Here is an 18923-nt window from a genome sequence, read left to right as displayed (position 1 = left end):
AAAATATATTGTAGTTGACACAAATTTACAGACTTCTTATTCCCACGTCACCATTCACTTCCACTACCTCGTTCCTTAACCACCGACGGTTCCGTGTTGATACAGGCTAATTTCAGCTAGTCTACTTCAATTATGACACAGCTAATACGGATATTCTCAGCATTCGCATAGCTCAGATTTTTCGCCACATAAAGTCGTGACGCTAGTCAACTGTATTTATCCCTGTCTTCTATCTAGTTTATTAGTTCGTGAACACTTCTCTCCGCCTGATAATCAGTGCAATAATCTCACCCTAAGCTTTTTTTCATAAATTAGCGTAGATTTACACAGTTCTTCGTCAGACGTCTACCTTTCCTTTTTCGAATAGGTCTTCGAATACCATGATTCTATCCCTATCAATTGTTCTCTTTTACAGCTACTGATTATTAGTTTACAAGAGCGTTCTTCGACAGAAGTTCTGCATACTTTCGTGTAATCACTTTCTATACACAAAACCTACTTCATATTTCATGAACTTACAGTCTACCTCGCGGCCGATATATCAGGTACGTCTCATTATTATAATCTTCCGTTGTCTATCACCAAAATAGAAGAGAAAAACACTGAAAATTCACTCCCGCTTTGTTCACTTCATATACAAAGGAGCGGCAAATTCGATAGCGAACCGGCCGTCTTTTCCCGTCGAAAGCTCCTTCACGACTGCTGCTGTCCCCTGGGAAGTGCAAAAATTTATAGGCGAGCCAGGGATAGGTGTGGCCGGCGGACCTCGCCCCCTCCCTCATTTTCACATCTCCTAGATCAACCAGTCTGTGGAATTCAGCAATACGCCAGATTGTGTGACTTGGTTATTCACAAGTGCGTTATGCCGTGCGGAATTGAAAATGATCGGCAAGTTTGCAGTAATTAATTAATGAGATCGGGGGGGAAATGGGGAATTCCCGAAGGTATCTGGCTTCACCAGTAGCGTCAGTACGCCAATCCTATTACGTAAACTGTTTTTAAGCGCATTTACCTTGGAGAATCTCTTCTACCATAACTCCTGATTTCAAAATTTAGCCAATATTCTTTCTACTGCATTGACAGATGCATTTCGGTTAACCAAGCCTTATTTAAGCCGAAAATACATTAAAATTGGCCCGATCGCTTTGGCAACGCTGTACGCTGGCATTTGTTTTCAATATGGAGTCTCTAAAATAGTGTTCTTCTGCTGCTTCTTCTATGACGTGTGCCTAGTTCGGAGTTTCCTAAGCCACCCACTGGGTGTGTAAGGCGCCGCTCTGACGGGCGTTCTATTGCGCAATCTGATGCTGCTCCCAACATCCACACCACAAAGAAAGCTTGCTGCCTGCTTCCTTCCCAAGCATATAACTTAAAATAATTATTAATTGTGATGATACGGTCACAATATTTCCTAATTAGTCAGTATTCTTCGATCTTTTCAGTTATTCGATCCCTTCTATATCCAGGTCGGAACGAATAATCTATACTACTGTATTTCTAAGATAATCGATGAAATTAAATTATGGTTTCCTTCTAGGATCCTTATTTTTTATATAATTACACATTGTTCCATGGGCATAAAATATTGCAGAATAGCTCATAATAGCCAAAGGTCGCCCATTCAAGGAGTAATAGCCGAGTGGCATCGTCACTGGCTGTTCACCAAGGTGGCTGTGGTTCGAATCGCGACTAATGTTAGTAGTATTCCTGAAATGGAAACTCACGTCCTTTTAGCTCGGATTTCGCATTTAGTTGGAGGTCCCGTAGCTATGATCAACATAATAACAGTCAAGCTTGCTTGCTTCATTCCCTCATTCATACCTATGTTAAGTATTGCCGGTCCCATCGTGTATAGATAGTCGTGTCAGCACTTTACCCGAAGATCCCTGGTTCGAGTCTCGTATTTTAAACCTGGACTGAGAACTCGTTGGGTTAACTGAGGCGCTGTTATTATGAGAGGTCATGTACCCGGAATAAAGGCAAAGTATACGGCTGTGAACGTTATCAAGCCAACCTTGAGACACTCTAATATTTGGAGATCATCTGGATCTTCTCAGCACACCAATGATCTTGATAGTGTTGTACAGTATGTCTGAAGAGTACTTTTAAAATATGCCGTCAATCTGATGGATATCCAATTTAGATCAGCTGCAGAATATACACATTAGACATGATTTATCCCGCCTCTGTGATGTAGTGGTTAGTGTGATTAGTTACCACCCCCGGAAGTTCGAGTTCGATTCCCGGTTCTGTCACGAAATTTGAAAAGTAGTACGAGGGCTGGAACGCGGAGGTCAACTGGGTAGAGGGGGTTCGATTCCGACCTCAGCCATCCTCGAAGTGGTTTTCTATGGTTTTCCACTTCTCCTCCAAGCAAATGCAGGGCTGGTACCGAGCCTAAGGCCACGGCCGCTTCCTTCCCTCTTCCTTGTCTATCCCTTCTAGTCTTCCCATCCGTTCACAAGGCCCCTGTTCAGCATAGCAGGTCAGGCCGCCTGGTCGAAGTACTGGTCCTCCTCCCCAGTTGTGCCCCCTCGACCCTAAGTCTGACGCTCCAGGACACTGACCTTGAGGCGGTAGAGGTGGGATCCCTCGCTGAGGCCGAGGGAAAAACCTAACCTGGATGGTAAACGGATTACGAAAGAAAGAAAGAAAGAAAGAAAGAAAGAAAACGTTATTTATTTATTTATTTATTTATTTATTTATTTATTTATTTATTTATTTATTTATTTATTTATTTATTTATTTATTTATTTATTTATTTATTTATTTATTTATTTATTTATTTATTTATTTATTTATTTATGCCATTAAAAATAGCGAAGTTAAAGTTATTGGCTCTCTCCTACACTTAGCCACATGAATACATTGTCATAGTTTCCAATGCATTCATACTCTAGCCACAGCCATGTAATCCAAATCAGCTTACAAAGGGTATTCCGTTTCTCCTCGAGTGCTTTGTTCACAATCTGTTTATTTCTTCATAAGGAGACAGCCTGGAGATTGAAATGGATATTTCTGTCATTTTGGTGAATATGTATGACTGGAAAACATTAGGCAGTAACTTAGTAGAAATAATACATCTATCTTTGGTTTGCAATATCTCCAAATTTGCACATTGAATCCCATTCTTCTGTTGTAACATTTTGCCTAACTGCGCATATGTTTTATGGTATGTGCATCATAGATACACGATGTGATAGGAAACGGATAAGAGTGGTAAGAAAGCGACCGTGTCTTTAATTAAGGTACAACCCCAGCACTTGCTTGGTGTGAAAATGAGAAAGCACGGAAAATCATCTTCAGGGCTGTCGAAGTAGGGTTCGAACCCACTATCTTCCGAATGCAAGCTGATAGCTACGTGACACAAACCGCGAAACCACATGCTCGGTGGGGTGAATAATGTTTAAAGAGGAAGTAAAATAATAATAATAATAATAATAATAATAATAATAATAATCGTATGGCCTCAGCTACTGTGCAGACATTTCAATTTGACGCCATCTGGCTGTCTGCTCGTCAATTTCGACGTTCCGTTTTACTCTAGATAGCAGAGTAAACCGAATCTCTCTTGGGCGTGTGTGGCTGAGATTTAATGATTTTTTTCGGGTAAACACCAAATGTGTCACCAGAGATCTTTTACATGCCAACATCGTACGACATGGAGTGTCAATGGACTTGGACTTTTAACCGCCCTCAAAAATCCGACTACCTCTGCCAGGTTTGAACCCGCTATCTCGGGATCCGGAGGCCGACACTCTGCCACTGATCCACGGAGGCAGCTAATACAATAGTCATTCCCATTAAGAGGACAATCTAGAGATAAACAGACCTTTCAATCTCATCTATGGATTTTAATGGCATCTGTGTCCGACTCGTTGGCTGAACGGTCAGCGTACTGGCCTTCGGTTCAGAGGGTCCAGGGTTCGATTTCCGGCCGGGTCGGGGATTTTAACCTTAATTGGTTAATTCCAATGGCACGGGGGCTGGGTGTATGTGTTGTCTTCATCATCATTTCATCCTCATCATGACGCGCAGGTCGCCTACGGGTGTCAAATAGAAAGACCTGCACCTGGCGAGCCGAACCCGTCCTGGGATATCCCGGCACTAAAAGCCATACGACATTTCAATGGCATCTGTAAGGAATGCGTTATAAATAATTGAAAGAATCTTCTCAGAGTTCGTTTTGGATATCGTAATAGGCAATTATAAGAATGTTCTTGAGATTTTGAAAGCTTCAAACACCTTCTTTCCGTTAATTTATATTATAATTCTAATGAAAGTATGGAATTTCGTCGATAAATACATGTTCAGAAAACAACGGATTTGATATTTCTGTGTAGAGTTTGTATTCAGAGATATATGGTATTTCTCGAATTGTTTGTTTCTATATTTGCGATATAACGATCCCTACTAACCAAGAAGATCCTGCGAGCAAAACTTCCGTATAACACAGATATTTTAAAAGTGAATATTCCATCCATCCACATATGATTGGTGACAGGAACGGTACCCGGTCGAAAAACTGGGCCAAATCAACATGCATATCCGCCCCCAACCGATTGTAAAAAGACCAGGAAGAAGAAGAAGAAGAAGAAGAAGAGGAGGAAACGTTCATGAATTTCACGTCTGAAGTAGGTACTATGCATAGTTCTCACCGTTAAAGAACGTATGATTCGTTTGATACTGAAACTACACACAATCAAACAAATTTAATTTATAGAGGTGAAAATCCTATTTTTAACACAATTAAACAGACAAAATGTATTTTTTTAAGTTTACCCAGTTTGAAATAAATACATAAATTTATTTGGATTAAAGCCACTTATTTATTAGGGGGCCTACTAAAACAAAGACAAAATATACTTGTAATTTGGGAATGCGTACTCGTAATTTGGCGGAAAACTCGGCTTTGTTTTAATAATAAATAGGCTTTGTTTTAGTAGTAAATATGTGGCTTTTTTCAGATAATTATATTTATTTTAATACAATGAACCACGAAAACCTACGTTAGTTAATTGTGTACCCTGCATCATTTAATTCCCAATCGAAGATATCTAATTGTAGAGATTTCTTCTGAAGTGTATTCTCTGTACTAGTAGTGAAACCTATGTTATAACGATCTCTCGGAAAACAAAAATATAGTTCACTGTATGAGTACGGTATTTGTTTTATGTACATTATTTTTGTGTCAACCGCAACAATCTGCCACTCGGAAATACGCTCCCGAAGATAATTTCTCTTTGTATCCCGTGAAGGAATCATCAAGCTGCACAAAAACAAGCTCCAATTAGACGTCGGTACTAATTAAATGATAATGGTTTGTAAACGTAAAGAGAATATCAGAAATATGCGTTTGAATGAGCCACAAACAAGCCGTGTGTTTATCTTTCCCTCAGATATTATTCTAATTATGCAACGCGCTGGCATTTACCCACTTTGACAGCTAACAAGCTACCCCACTCATTCTCTAAGGCACTGAGCTTTAATTGATTTTGCCTTGAAGGCCGTCTTGAAGTTTCATCAGACGTTCGCAATCTGGGTATACAGGGTGTAACAACTTGCACGATACATTCCTCTACGTAGTACATTAAGCTTGCGAGAGACACAGGAACAGAACGAACCAGCAGCATGCCACAAGAAAGTCTTTCTTATATGAAGGACTAGGATTGTCCGTGGCCTTAAATACGGTACAACCCCCAAATTTGTCTTGTGCGAAAATGGGAAACCACGGGAAAACCATCTTTAGGGCAGCCGACAGTAGGATTCGTACCGACCATCTTGCGAATATAAGCTCACAGCTGCGCGACCCTAACTGCACGGCCAACTCGCTCTGTGGAGGGAATTTCGAACATTTCATCTAAGAAAGAGCTTCATGTGAAATGCTGATACTTTCTGTTCCTGTGTGTTTCCTGTGATCAGTGTGCGAGTACGTCGTAGAGTTGTAGAAAATGAGTTCTAACATGGAAATAAAGCGTTTATGACTCCATGTCCATGTAATATATTTTCTTTTCCTACGTGTGAGAAGTGTGCTCTGAAAGATTGGTCGTACTATATTGTTACACCCGGTACACTATCTGCGTCTCACGAGAAGTCGCGGCAGCTTGTAAATACGGCACGAGTAACAGATACTACTCTAAGCTACAAACATTAGCTGTGATAAACAGTGCGAGCTCTCTGAGAGAGATGAATGTTCAACATTATGCAGTAAATATGTAACTAAAGCGCAACTGCACTACCAATTTGAAACTTCACAGCAGCACCTTAGTTCACAAGAATCACCGCGAACGGAGCCGATATTTATGGGCCGGCCTTGAGACTTGTGACTGGCGCATGCGCAGCAGACACGCTTACCCTCTGCACTCCTCACCCCCATGCACGAGACTTCTCGTCAGACGATCACAGTACGTTCAAGTTTTGGAAAATGTAACACCATGAAGGAAGGTTGAAACCTTTTTTGCTAGTGGCTTATCGTCGCCCTAACACATCGAAGGTTTTTCGGCGACGCAAGGAAGGGCAGCCTGAAGATGGTTTTCCATGATTTCCCATTTTCACACCAGGAAAATGCTAGGTCTGTACCTGAATGAAGGCATCTTTTGACAGAGATGCCCCATCTGTATCATGTATCTGTATCATCTATGCGTATCTGTTAGTTTTCACCCATCGGTCTTGTATCATCGGTTGAGTGTTGGTTCTCCAGCTACAGTTGGCTGCTCCAGCAGATACTCCATTTTCTTTTTGCACGATTCGATCGGGCTCCCAACGTCATTCGCGGTTTCTTCCCATGCGCTATTCTTCTTCAACCGATTACCGTGATGCGGATCCTTTGGGTCCCAAAAAACGGTCTTGTGTTGATAACAACTTATCCACTGTTGAATTTTTTCCACGGACCACTCCGAACCCATTTTTCTTCAAATTGGAAGATCCCCAACCAAAGATTGATGCAAAACTAAACGAAATCGAAATCGGAGAGATGGTGAATAGGGAAGAGTGACGGGGACTCCGAGCATGCGCAGCACACGAGGCGATGGTACGGAGTGCTGATCTGGGAAACGCTTCGTCCGTACTGTCCGTATCTCTATTACGTATCTTCTCTTTGATGCGACGGCAAAAGAGCGACTCTCCGTGGTAACATATTTGATACAAGATCTTGATACAGAACTCTATTTTCACAAGGCCGATCATGACAGACACGCTGATCTGATAGAAGTGTGGACCCGGCTTAATAATTCGTTTCATGTGTGGTCGTCATTGATTAATTCTTCCGACTTGTATTCCTCTGGCGCACAGAATACAGTAGGATACAAACTTCACTCCATGTTGGCTATTAGGCCTACCATGAAACTACGGTGAGAGGAATGCCTACTAGAGTAAACCTCTCGTCTTGCTTCATTTCCACATTCTTTAGGCCAAACCTCTTTCCACAAGACAGTGATCTGGAGTCTCTTCCACCTCTTAAGCAGCTGGGACCCACCCGTCTTCATCCACCCATAGAATCATTAGCCTATTTTCACCTGTAACCTTGGCAAGGGGCCTTCGTGAGATACTACCAACTGGGCCAGCTGAGGCAAGATTTTTTAAGAGGTGCTTCTCCTCCATCGCATCTCCACTTTATCCTGGTTTGTGACAGCCAGAGCCTCTCCTCCCAGCTTTCGGCCTAGGTTTATGCGGTTGCTTCCATTTCTACTAGTTTTATTTCCACGTGCAACACTTTTAGTCATTAAGGTATCCAGATGATGTAACTGTTTCACTATCTCAAATCTTCAGCAGTTAACTAATACCTCCCATTTTTGACTCACTAATACTTTTTATTAACCGCTTATTGACTCATTACTCTGTAGTCTAATTCCATATTCTCAGTTAGGAAGTCACATTTGACAGTTGTATGTTACATACTGAATCCTTGGGAGGTCATGGGTTCAATATTAAGAGCTGAACTGGGCCCGTGTTTCCTATCGTTTACTCCGTACACGAATATATGGTATATCATTAAGATATTCATGCGGTGTGACGATTTTGAGATCTGAAAGTATCTCCAAAGCGTAGTACAGTAACAGAAAGCGTTGAAGGCAATTGTATTTGAAAAGCTGACTTGGCATTTTACAATGTTAGTCTTCTTCTTTTTACAGTGTAAACATGCTTCTATTTGTTTTAAACAACTACAACTGGTCCTGTTCTCTGTATGTAAATACTCATATAACTATTCCAGACTTTGTACTCAGCCCGAAGCAACGCAGTATAATGAAATAGACTTATCTGACGAAACAATGAAACTCCGAACGCAGCAAAACTAACGAAGTGAGTTCACAGTTGAGATCAACAGTACGCTTTATGAAGATTGTGACTTTGCAGATTCTCATGTCTCAGTTTCCAAAGAGACTTTAGGAATGCAATAACATAAAACTCTAAACCCACGACAATATAACCAATCTTCAACAACATCATCAGGTTATTCGGAATACAAAATTAAAATTATCGACCCGTTACAAAGGCACACCACAAATTACAAAAGTAGATATTTACTTTAGTTCTATACTTTTCAGAACTTCATCAATATGCTCCCCCACGTGCCACCTGTGATTTGATCCTGACTGGGCACTCATCCCTTTTGGGAAGAAGCTTCCGTTTCCCAAAACAGTACTCGGTCCTCCACTCATCTGTATGAGGGTACTTCGGGAAACATAAATGTTTATCTTAATTAATTTTATTTAATAAAAATCTGTGATATTATAATGCAATATTTAGCATCAATATATCGTGACTGACACCATTGGAAATGAAATATGCTATCCCCCTTCAAACTAGCATACTCTACAATAAAGACACTGCTGACAACGTTTTGGAACGTTTTTCAAATACAGTGTAATATTAATTATAATAGTAGTGTAATTAGTACTCAAGTCGAATATCTCCACTTAGCCCGATTCGAACAGAGTCATATTGCCGAATTGCACGAGACAGGTGATCGGTTTGTCCTATACCAGTCATACTGGCCGTACAGTCACCAATGCACCACGTTACGCGCAGACGTGGACACGTACACATCGCACTGTACGTCACGTAGACCATTACTGGTGAAGGTAGTGATTATTGCTTTTAGGGGAAGTTTAAACGAGGCACTGATCCCATCAGGTGCACTGCACAGTCGATGGCACCCAACACGGATCCCCAAGGACAATATTTTTCTATATACTCCCCCTCATATCACTGAAAGTAAAATAGTTTTATTATATTGTTCGGTGTGTGGATTACTGGGACGTGCAATTCTCTGTCTCCGCCAGTCCTTGTTTGGAGTAATTTTTCATATGCCTTCGTTTTGCGTTTACATGGTGCACTGACTTTATCATTCCACCATTTTTGAATATGTTCACCTTTCCTTTATAAAGGGCCGTAGAAGATTTTAGTAGCTCGTAATTCCAGATCATTCTGGTTAGTTGGCCCATTGTTAATCAGCTTCCATCGCGAGAGTGAGCAATAACTTGCCTTATTGTTTTATTTGCTGCTGATCTAGTCCACAATGTCGCACTTCCCCTCTTATATTTAAAGGAATTTTCCTTTTTCTATATTTTTCATATGTAAATATGCAAAGTATATGGTTGTACAGTTTATTTTCTGTATATTTATGTACTTTGCAAATACTTGTATATTTCTCATTTTAGATAACTATCGTTCATATATACAGTACATATTACTGCGTCATGCTTTTGCTGATCCCAAATAAATAAATGAATAAATAAATAAATAAATAAATAAATAAATTTTTCGAGAATAAATAAATAAATTAAATAAATAAATAAATAAATAAATTTTTTCGAGTCCGTAACGAGTCATTCTTCGGAGTGAGTCCGTCAGTCAACTACGCGGAGTTGAATGAAGCTAGCTGTGAACTCTTCTGGAAGGCAATGCGCTGTGAGAAGCCATGTGGAGAACAGAAGTTTGACGCGATGATGTTCGTGTGTGGTTCAAGTGTGTGTTTCTAAAATGTCTGTCCAGTTGAAAACCCAAACGCGATTTAACTTAACTGCAAATAGTTGTTCAATCATTTTGATGGATAATAAAACACGCTATCTCTCTGTACAGACATTTTAGTTTTAAGGGCCTTGATAACTCATGACTTTTTTGTTGCGGGAAATACATTTCAAATTTACTTGGCCTGAGAGGACCGGGGAAGGGACAGTATTTCTAAGTAGGGTAAGGAATAAGAGACCTGTAATTATGTTTGCTGTCAATCGCACAGCCAGGGTTCCTGGGTGAATTGCTATCAACGTCCTTGTGGACTAACTGGGTGTAAGAATTTAGTCTGGTAACACATACCTGTGTAATGTCTATTCAGGTACGAAGAAACCTAATTATAATTAGTGTCAGGACTGAAAAAGTGATCTCCTGAAAGATATATACTCACATTAACCTAGAGATGAAATACGAAACCACAAGAAATCACGATTTCCTGGAGCCCGTGGATGGTTGTCTTCCTCATAATCATTTTAATATTTTTAAAACTGTGTACGATGAAAACGGAACGACTATTTTTCTACTTTATGGATTTAGAGGTGCTGTGAGTTCAACACAGCTGTGAGCTTTCTGGTAACCTGTGTACTTGTAGTATCTCTAATAACAGATGTGTTACTATAATAAATTTGGAAAAAATTAATAGGTAAGAAAAAGCTCGCGATCTGTATTGTAAGCACCATTCCTGCTTTATTCTTGAGTTCAAATAATAACTTTTGGAAAAATCCTTCCAAATCAATGTTTTAAATGACTTAACACCAGAATAATACAGGTAGATTTCCGAGGGACACTACAATACTCTAAGTCTAGAACTGTAAAGACAGCTCCCGTAGTTTTAATTAAAGTACATCACCAGCAGTTTTTTAGAAGTACGACCCCAAACTATTCTGGGCGTAAAAATGTGAAACCTCAAAAAAATGTCTGCAGGTAGAGTTTAAACTTCCCAACTCCCAAACTTCAGCTTACAGCAACATGGCCCATACAGCTCTCTCAGTATATTGGAACCCATTTCTATTCTGTTGCCTTCAGAATGTTGAGTTGACCCAGTTCTTAAACAGGATTGAAACGCACCATGTTTAAGCCAGAAGTCAAACTTGGCCAATAGGGGAGTGAGGTAATATGCGAACAGCCATTTCTTAATGGTTGCTTTATCTTTCCTATGAGTGTAGAAACGGGACTGTTAGGTATTCCTAGCTATGTTTGTGCCCCGGACAATAATAAAACACTGTTAAAGATGAAAGCTTTTGAACAGCTAACCGTAATGATACAAAATTGCGGATTCACTCTCGAATGAGGTCCGTGGCATTTGAGGATATGTCGTTGGCTTCCGCGGAGAAATCATCCGCCCCCCCGGTGACTCCGAAACCCTTCAGCAAATAACATTATGAAGCATAATAAAATATGCATTATCGATTGTGTTGGTAAGATAGAAAGTATGTAGAATATTACAAAAATAGAAGATTTAATACCAGACACGGGTAGGATTTGGCTTTGCTGGGGCGCTTTATCCTTTCCTGGACGTTACTGGAAGTGATTTCCTAAGTGTCCGAGATAAGCCAAGGACTTACTGATTTTGTACTAGGATGACTAGTTCCTTTATATTCGACGATCAGCCAACTCTGAGTGGTCACCTAACCAAGAATTGACCACGATAAACGTTGCCTAGCTTCAAAACTCTCAATGAACGAGCAAGATGGCTTCGTCGTACGCTGCGTAGCTATGAACACGCTTTCGAGAAATGATGGGTTTGTTGATGATTCTTCAGGTCTGCTGACAGTGGGACTGAACTGGCCATCTACAGAATACACTAACCGCACCACGTGTCCAAATAGCTCGCAGAGCAACAGTAGATTAGGGTTTACATAGCCGAAATAACTACCAATCTCTGTTAAAACATATATTTAGAGAAAGCTGCCAAATGAAATTCACTACGGTAACAATAATGTTACTAGTACTTTTAACCGTTATTTATTGGGGTCGGGATTTGATGTGGATTTGACCCAGTTTTTACGGCCGGATGACCTTCCTATCGCCAACGGTGTGTTGTGTCTATATGAAGAGAAATGCGTTGTGATGAACAGACAGGCCCAGTCCCCGAGCAATAGGAATTAACCATACGCATTTAAGATTCCTGAACTGATTGAGAATCGAACCCGGATCCCTATGAACCGTAGGTCAGTACGCTGACCATTCAGCCAAGGAGTCGAACTTTTATTATTATTATTATTATTATTATTATTATTATTATTATTATTATTATTATTATTATTATTATTGTTGTTGTTGTTGTTGTAATCGTTTTAAGAGCTCTAAATATTTCTTAAGCTCCTTTTATATTCTTTAGAATAAACTATCCGAGAATATGTATAATTATATACGCTGTAAAAGTGTGTGCAACTCAAATTATTTGCGTCTAGGACTAGAATGAGTGTCAGGCCAAGTCACTTTGCTATGGTAAATCAAGTATACCACAGAGCCAGTGACTCAACCCCGAGTTTTGGGTGGCGGGAAATAACCCGACACCTGAGAAGGCGTACGGCTTCGGACGAAGAAGCCCTCTTGGGACGGTGGTGGTCTCTCTGAAGAGGAAATGCTTCTGAAACCCATCAAGTAGTGCCTGTACCCCAAGTTAGGGCAGGCTAAGAGGGCGTATGTTCTCCAATTTAGAAGCTGTCTGTTAGATACTTTGGAGGATTGGCGTCAGCAAGGTCATGCGGTCGTTAAACGTTGCTCTAGAACCAACAACGTTATGACAAACTATTCCAGAGTAGTTAAACATGTAAGGGCGTTCCGTAGAAGCGACGAGCACATAAAACCCGCTATGGGATCAGAAATTGACGATGGATACCGCAGAACCACGATTGCAGTTAAAGAAACCAGTGAATTTTGATCTAATTAGAACTTGTACAAGGAATGTGGGAGCAGTGACTGGTAGAGCAATGGAGATAATAGAGTTGATGACGAGAAGGAAAGTAAATACCGGTATGTATTTTGCGTTCAAGAGACAATATGGAAAGAAAATGGCACCAGAGAACTAGGAGAGCTACAAGGCATATGACTGTGGTGGAAATAAAGGAAGAAATAGAGTAGGGGTTGTTTTTAGTAGGGGACGGAACAGGAAAGTACTTGAAGTGAAAAGGAGAAGTGATAAATTAGTACAGTACACATTAGGCTAACAGCAGAAAGAAGTGTTTGGAACATCATCTCAGCGTATGCATCACAACAGGATCTACAGAGGAAGGAAAAGAGAAATTCAGAGGTGAGATGTATGAGCTTGTAAGAGGTATTTCAGGGTCAGAAATGATTTTCGTTGGAGCTGAAATTGAATCGGTTGGATATATCTCAAAGACATATTCTACAAGAAAGTGTGAGGGTAAAGAACAAGTGAATGTGGATAATCAAAGAGACCAACTTGGGATTGTCGAAAGAATGGAAGGACATCACGTGATTATTCAGAAGTAAGAGCTCTGAGCAAGATGAAGTGCGGTAAAGCTCCCGGGCTTTGAGTGTGACAATTGAAACGATCGGAACACTGGGAGGCGAAGGAGTAGAAAGAGTGGGCCTATATGAAATATGGTTGAAGAAAACAATCCCAGAAAGCTAGACACGAATCACGATAACGCCCAGCAACAAGCATAAATGTGATGCTCTAGAATGTGAAAAATGCCAAGGAATCAATCCAGTGTAATACCTTATGAAAGTGCTGAAAAGTATTGATGAAACAGGAAACTATACCATGCCTTCATAGATCTGCAGAAGGTGTATTACAGAGTGCCAATAGAGAAAGGAGTAACAGAACAGATGGTGAGATTGGTGAGAGAAATATATGAATGTTCAAGAACAGCGGTATCTACTCCTGTTGAGGAGACAGAACAATTTGAGGTGAAGGTTCAAGGAACGGTACTTATCCCATTTCCCTTTGCCTTAATCCTCGATGTACTATCTAAATCAGTTAGACGCAGGCCTAGCTGCGATATTTTTATGTTTTCGGATAATATAGTCCTTCTACCAAATACAGAAGAAGAAGTGCAGGAAAGGTTCGTCGTTTGACAAGCAACGTTGGAGTAGAAAAGCTTAAAAATAAACAAGTATTAAATGTAGGCGAGCAGCAAGAGAGGAGGTGATGATATCAAGATTGTATACATGAAAGAGTCAACTGAAATATACCTTCAAGTGCGGAGATCGATCAAACGGGAGGATGTGAACGAGAAATCCGTGAAAGAATTAGGGCTGGTAGAAGTTGACGAAGATAGCACGAATAGTCTACGAAAGGAGGATGCCACTCCAGTCCCAGCTAAAGATTTATAAGACTGTAAACCATACAGTGATAATATAGGGGGAGAGACATACGCTTTGAGGAAAAATGAAGATGAATTGTTGGACAGGATGGAAACAAGAATGTTACGGTGGGCAATGAGAATATCTTTGAAGGAAAGGAGAAGAAACTGCTATATCATAAAGACGACAGGACAGGAAAAAATAACAGAGATTCGTGGCGGTCTGAGGTAAATCCACGAATCAAGAAGGCCTGATCCGAAGAATTTCAGAGTTCCACATCTAGAGGAAGGTGGAGGATGAGATGGCGAGACGTTCTACAGAATGACATGTTGGCTAAAGGACTGAGCAAAGATGACACGACAAATAGGAAAAACTGTAAGAGAATGTCATAGCGTCCAGTACCAACTCAGAGATAAGGGGATGAAGAATAATATTTGGAAGACACTATTTGCGAGTAGTGAGTTTCTCACACTTAAAGACGGAGAGTACCACCACCAGGGTTTGAAATCCGATCTTGTCAGTGCGTGACTTTCCAGCTCTATGGTATGGCGAGGTTTCATGCACACCTCTTCAGAAGAAGTAGGAACGTTTCCTGTTATTTACAGCACCGTTATCTTATTCCAGACCAGCCAAAACAGCTTAGTTGTGAGAGCTGTTTATAAAACATCTAATCACGTAAATCCTACGTGAATTGCAACCTTGACTCTGCAGAAGAATAGTCTATTTCCAGCTGGCTTACCTTGTAGTGTAACAAGTAAGCGAACCCACTGATCACTTCACAACATGCTTGATCCAGTCTGTACTAGGAACATTTACTCTGCCCGAAATCCCGCGGCTTATGTCATGAGGCTTCTAACAGATTTATTGAATAAAATTTTAGACTAAGGCATATACTCTCAAATAAAATTTTACATTCTTGCCTTTACTACCCTCACTTCTAAACTTTTTTTTTGCTAGTGGCTTTACGTCGCACCGACACAGATAGATCTTATGGTGACGATGGGATATGAAAGGGCTAGGAGTTGAAAGGAAGCGGCCGTGGCCTTAATTAAGGTACAGCCCCAGCATTTTCCTGGTGTGAAAATGGGAAACCACGGAAAACCACCTTCAGGGCTGCCGACAGTGGGATTCGAACCCACTATCTCCCGGATTCAAGCTCACAACCGCGCGCCCCTAAACAAACAAATATGATACGTGCATAAATATTTTAGAGTTATTTTATACTTCAGCTCTTGTCTCGTGAAAATATCCGGCCTAACGTATCCCTTCATAAAGAAACATGTTTTGTGGCAACACTCTCGGATCAGACGTCGGCTAGAGGACATTACAGTAGGTACTCTCAAATGACGAAAAAATCGATTTTTTTATTTGGTCCTGTAATTATACATTATTTTATGAATCCAAATAAATATAGTTTAATGGTGTATTGGAGTGCTGCCCGGCTCCGTGGCTAAATGGTTAGCGTGCTGCCCTTTGGTCCAGGTGGTCCCAGGTTCGATTCCCGACCGTGACGGGAATTTTACCCTTCATGGAATAATTCCGATGGTTCGGAGACTGGGTATGGATGCCGTCTTCGTCATTTAGAATTCATCATAGGTAGGGTCCCATTCCCATACATGCGCAGGTTGCCTATACGACGTCAGCTCGAAAGACCTGCACTAGGGCCGCTTCAGAGGCCACATGCCATTAAATTATTATTATTATTATTATTATTATTATTATTATTATTATTATTATTATTATTATTATTATTATTATTATTATATAACGATAATTTCGTGTGGCTATTTCTAACCGGGTGCAGCCCTTGTAAGGCAGACCATCCGATGAGGGTGGGTGGCATCTGCCATGCGTAGGTAACTGCGTGTTAATGTGCTGAAAGATAGTGTTATGTGTGTTGTGTGAGTTGCAGGGATGTTGGGGACAGCAAAAACACCCAGCCCCGGGGTCATTGGAATTAACCAATGAAGGTTAAAATCCCCAACCTGGCCGGGAATCGAACCCGGGACCCTCTGAACCGAAGGCCAGTACGCTGACCATTCAGCCAACAAATCGAACATTATTATTATTATTATTATTATTATTATTATTATTATTATTATTATTATTATTATTATTATTATTATTATTATTATTATTATTATGATTATTATTATTATTATTATTATTATTATTATTATTATTATTATTATTATTATTATTAGCTTAGTACCCGGCATTGCCCGGATAGTTTTTGAATGTTTGCCTTTTAATTGCGTTACCAGTTAGTTATGTGTGAAGTGAATTTTTACACAATTGCTTTTTGACATGCTGATTGATGTTTTACTAGATGCGTTTTATTTCAACTTTTAGATTATTTAATTTTTGAGTAAAACTTTGTCCTTATGGAAGCTCGAATTGTCTGTTAAGTACATTATCCTGTCAAAAAGAAGTTATAAGTCGCACTATACATACAATGTATATGATTTCAGCTGTGACCGAGACCGACACCAATCAGCGTTTCGATTCCAAAAGTAGTGGATTCAACACTAATCTCGGTTATTTTAGACTATTTGCTTTTAAGCCCATCTCAGCCCCACGTCTCAATGGAGACTGAACTTGGACTTAAACGGTATCCAGAGTGTCACAATTCATCTCAGTGACACATAAACAATGGATTCAACATTAATATACTGTAGGTTATTTTCCATTATGTTTATATGTCATCCCCTCCCATTCCTCAACCATAGTAGGGTTTGAGATTTTTCATCTCCATAGTACGTTTTCCCAGATGGTAAGTCATATGTGTACCAAGTTTCGTTGAGGGCTATTCTGGAACATACCCACATACACCCATAATCTCGGTTATTTTAAAATTATTGCCCATCCCTTCTCAACCTCCATTCTTATTGCGGCTGAAGTATGACTTAACCAACATCCAGAGTGTCACAGATCAACTCAGTGGCCTCGTAAACAATGGACTCAACACTGATATCAGTCGTTTTCGTTTGTATTTATATTTCACCTCCACCCCTAAGAGTGCTAGGCGTATTTTCCTCCAACAGTACTTTTGTATCCATCTCTTAGCACAGGCCAGAGTAAAGTGTAGCTTCCACCGAAGTCCCAGTCTCATCCATGGCTGTGACAATATGGAAGCTGGTGGGGTATAGGTGGTGCTGAGTAATGACATTCAGAGCACGACTAGTGCATCTGAGTGTTATGAAAGGTGTTGCTCATAGAGTCAGTCGTGCTGCAATAGCACTTTCTGACCCAGAGAGGAAAGCAATGGCAAACTACCTCACTCCTCGTCTTGCCTAGTACGCCTCATTTTGGTGCTGCCATTGGTTTTTGCGGTTTCCTTATAACCGCATAACCTTTGGTGGTGCTATTTGAGGATCCAACCAGCCTCTGGGCTGATGACCTAACAGACAGACAGACAGACAGTATTTTTGTCAGCTAGTAAGTCATATGTGTACCAATACTGTATGAGGGCTATGCTGGAAGAAACACACATACCATCCATAATCTCGATCATCTTGGACATTTTCCTTTTCACCCTTTTCATTCCCATGCCGATGGGGGCTGAACATGGACTTCATCGAAATCTGGAGTGTCACCTCAGCGACCACGAAAACTATGGACTGTACATTAATGTTTGTCGTTGTCTATTATTTTTATATTTTATCCCCCTTTCCGTATTGTTTATAATTCAACCCCAGCCCTAGAGGTCTAAACAGTATCTAACTCCCACAGAAATGTCTTCCAGATAATAAGGCATACGTGTACACAGTTTGGTTGAGCGGTATGCTAGAACATACACACCTGCGTCCATAAACCCGGTCACTCTGGACATTTTCTTTCCTTCACCGTTTTCACCCATCTACCGATGGGACTGAACTATCCCCTAAAAGGCATCCAGAGTGTCACAGTTCATCTCTGCGACCGCGAAAACTATGGATTCGACTCAAATATCGGTCTTTTTCGAATATTTTTAAATTTCACACCTACCCTGGGGGCAGGTAGTAAGTCATAATTGTATCAGTTTTGGTTGAGAGTTATGCTGGAACATACACACATGCGTCTGTTATCTCGGTCATTTTGGAAATTTTCTTTTTCACCTTTTCTCACCCACTACGCGAAAGGGGTTGAACTTGGACTTTGAAAAAATCCGAAGTGTCGATATTCATCTCAGCAACCCTAAAAGGCATGGATTCGACACTATATTCGATTGTTTTATATCCCACCCTATCCCACCCCCATGCGTGCTAGGATTGTCATACCTCCACGCAGTGTGTCTGCTGATAGTAAGTCTTATGTGTACCAAGTTTGGTTGAAATCACTCCCGTAGTCTCAAAAATTATGGATTCAACACTAATACAGGTCGTTCTTAATTATATTTTACCCCCTTCCTTGGAGGTTTAGGGGTGACTTGATACCACAGTATTTTTTTGTATGAAATATTTGTACAAAATTTTTGTTGACAGCTATGCTGTAACATACACACAAACATCCATAATCTCGGTCACTTTGTATATTTTCTTTTCTTCACCCCTTCTCACGTCCCTGGCGACTGGGGCTCAACTTGAACTTAAACGACATCCGGAGTGTCACTATTCATTTTAGCGACCCCGAAAACTATTTATACGACACTATATTCG

The sequence above is a fragment of the Anabrus simplex genome, chromosome 7, assembly GCF_040414725.1.
Source record: "Anabrus simplex isolate iqAnaSimp1 chromosome 7, ASM4041472v1, whole genome shotgun sequence".
NCBI classification, from domain to species: Eukaryota; Metazoa; Arthropoda; class Insecta; order Orthoptera; family Tettigoniidae; genus Anabrus; species Anabrus simplex.
The sequence above is the reverse complement of the archived record's forward strand: the minus strand, read 5'-3'. Positions refer to the sequence as shown.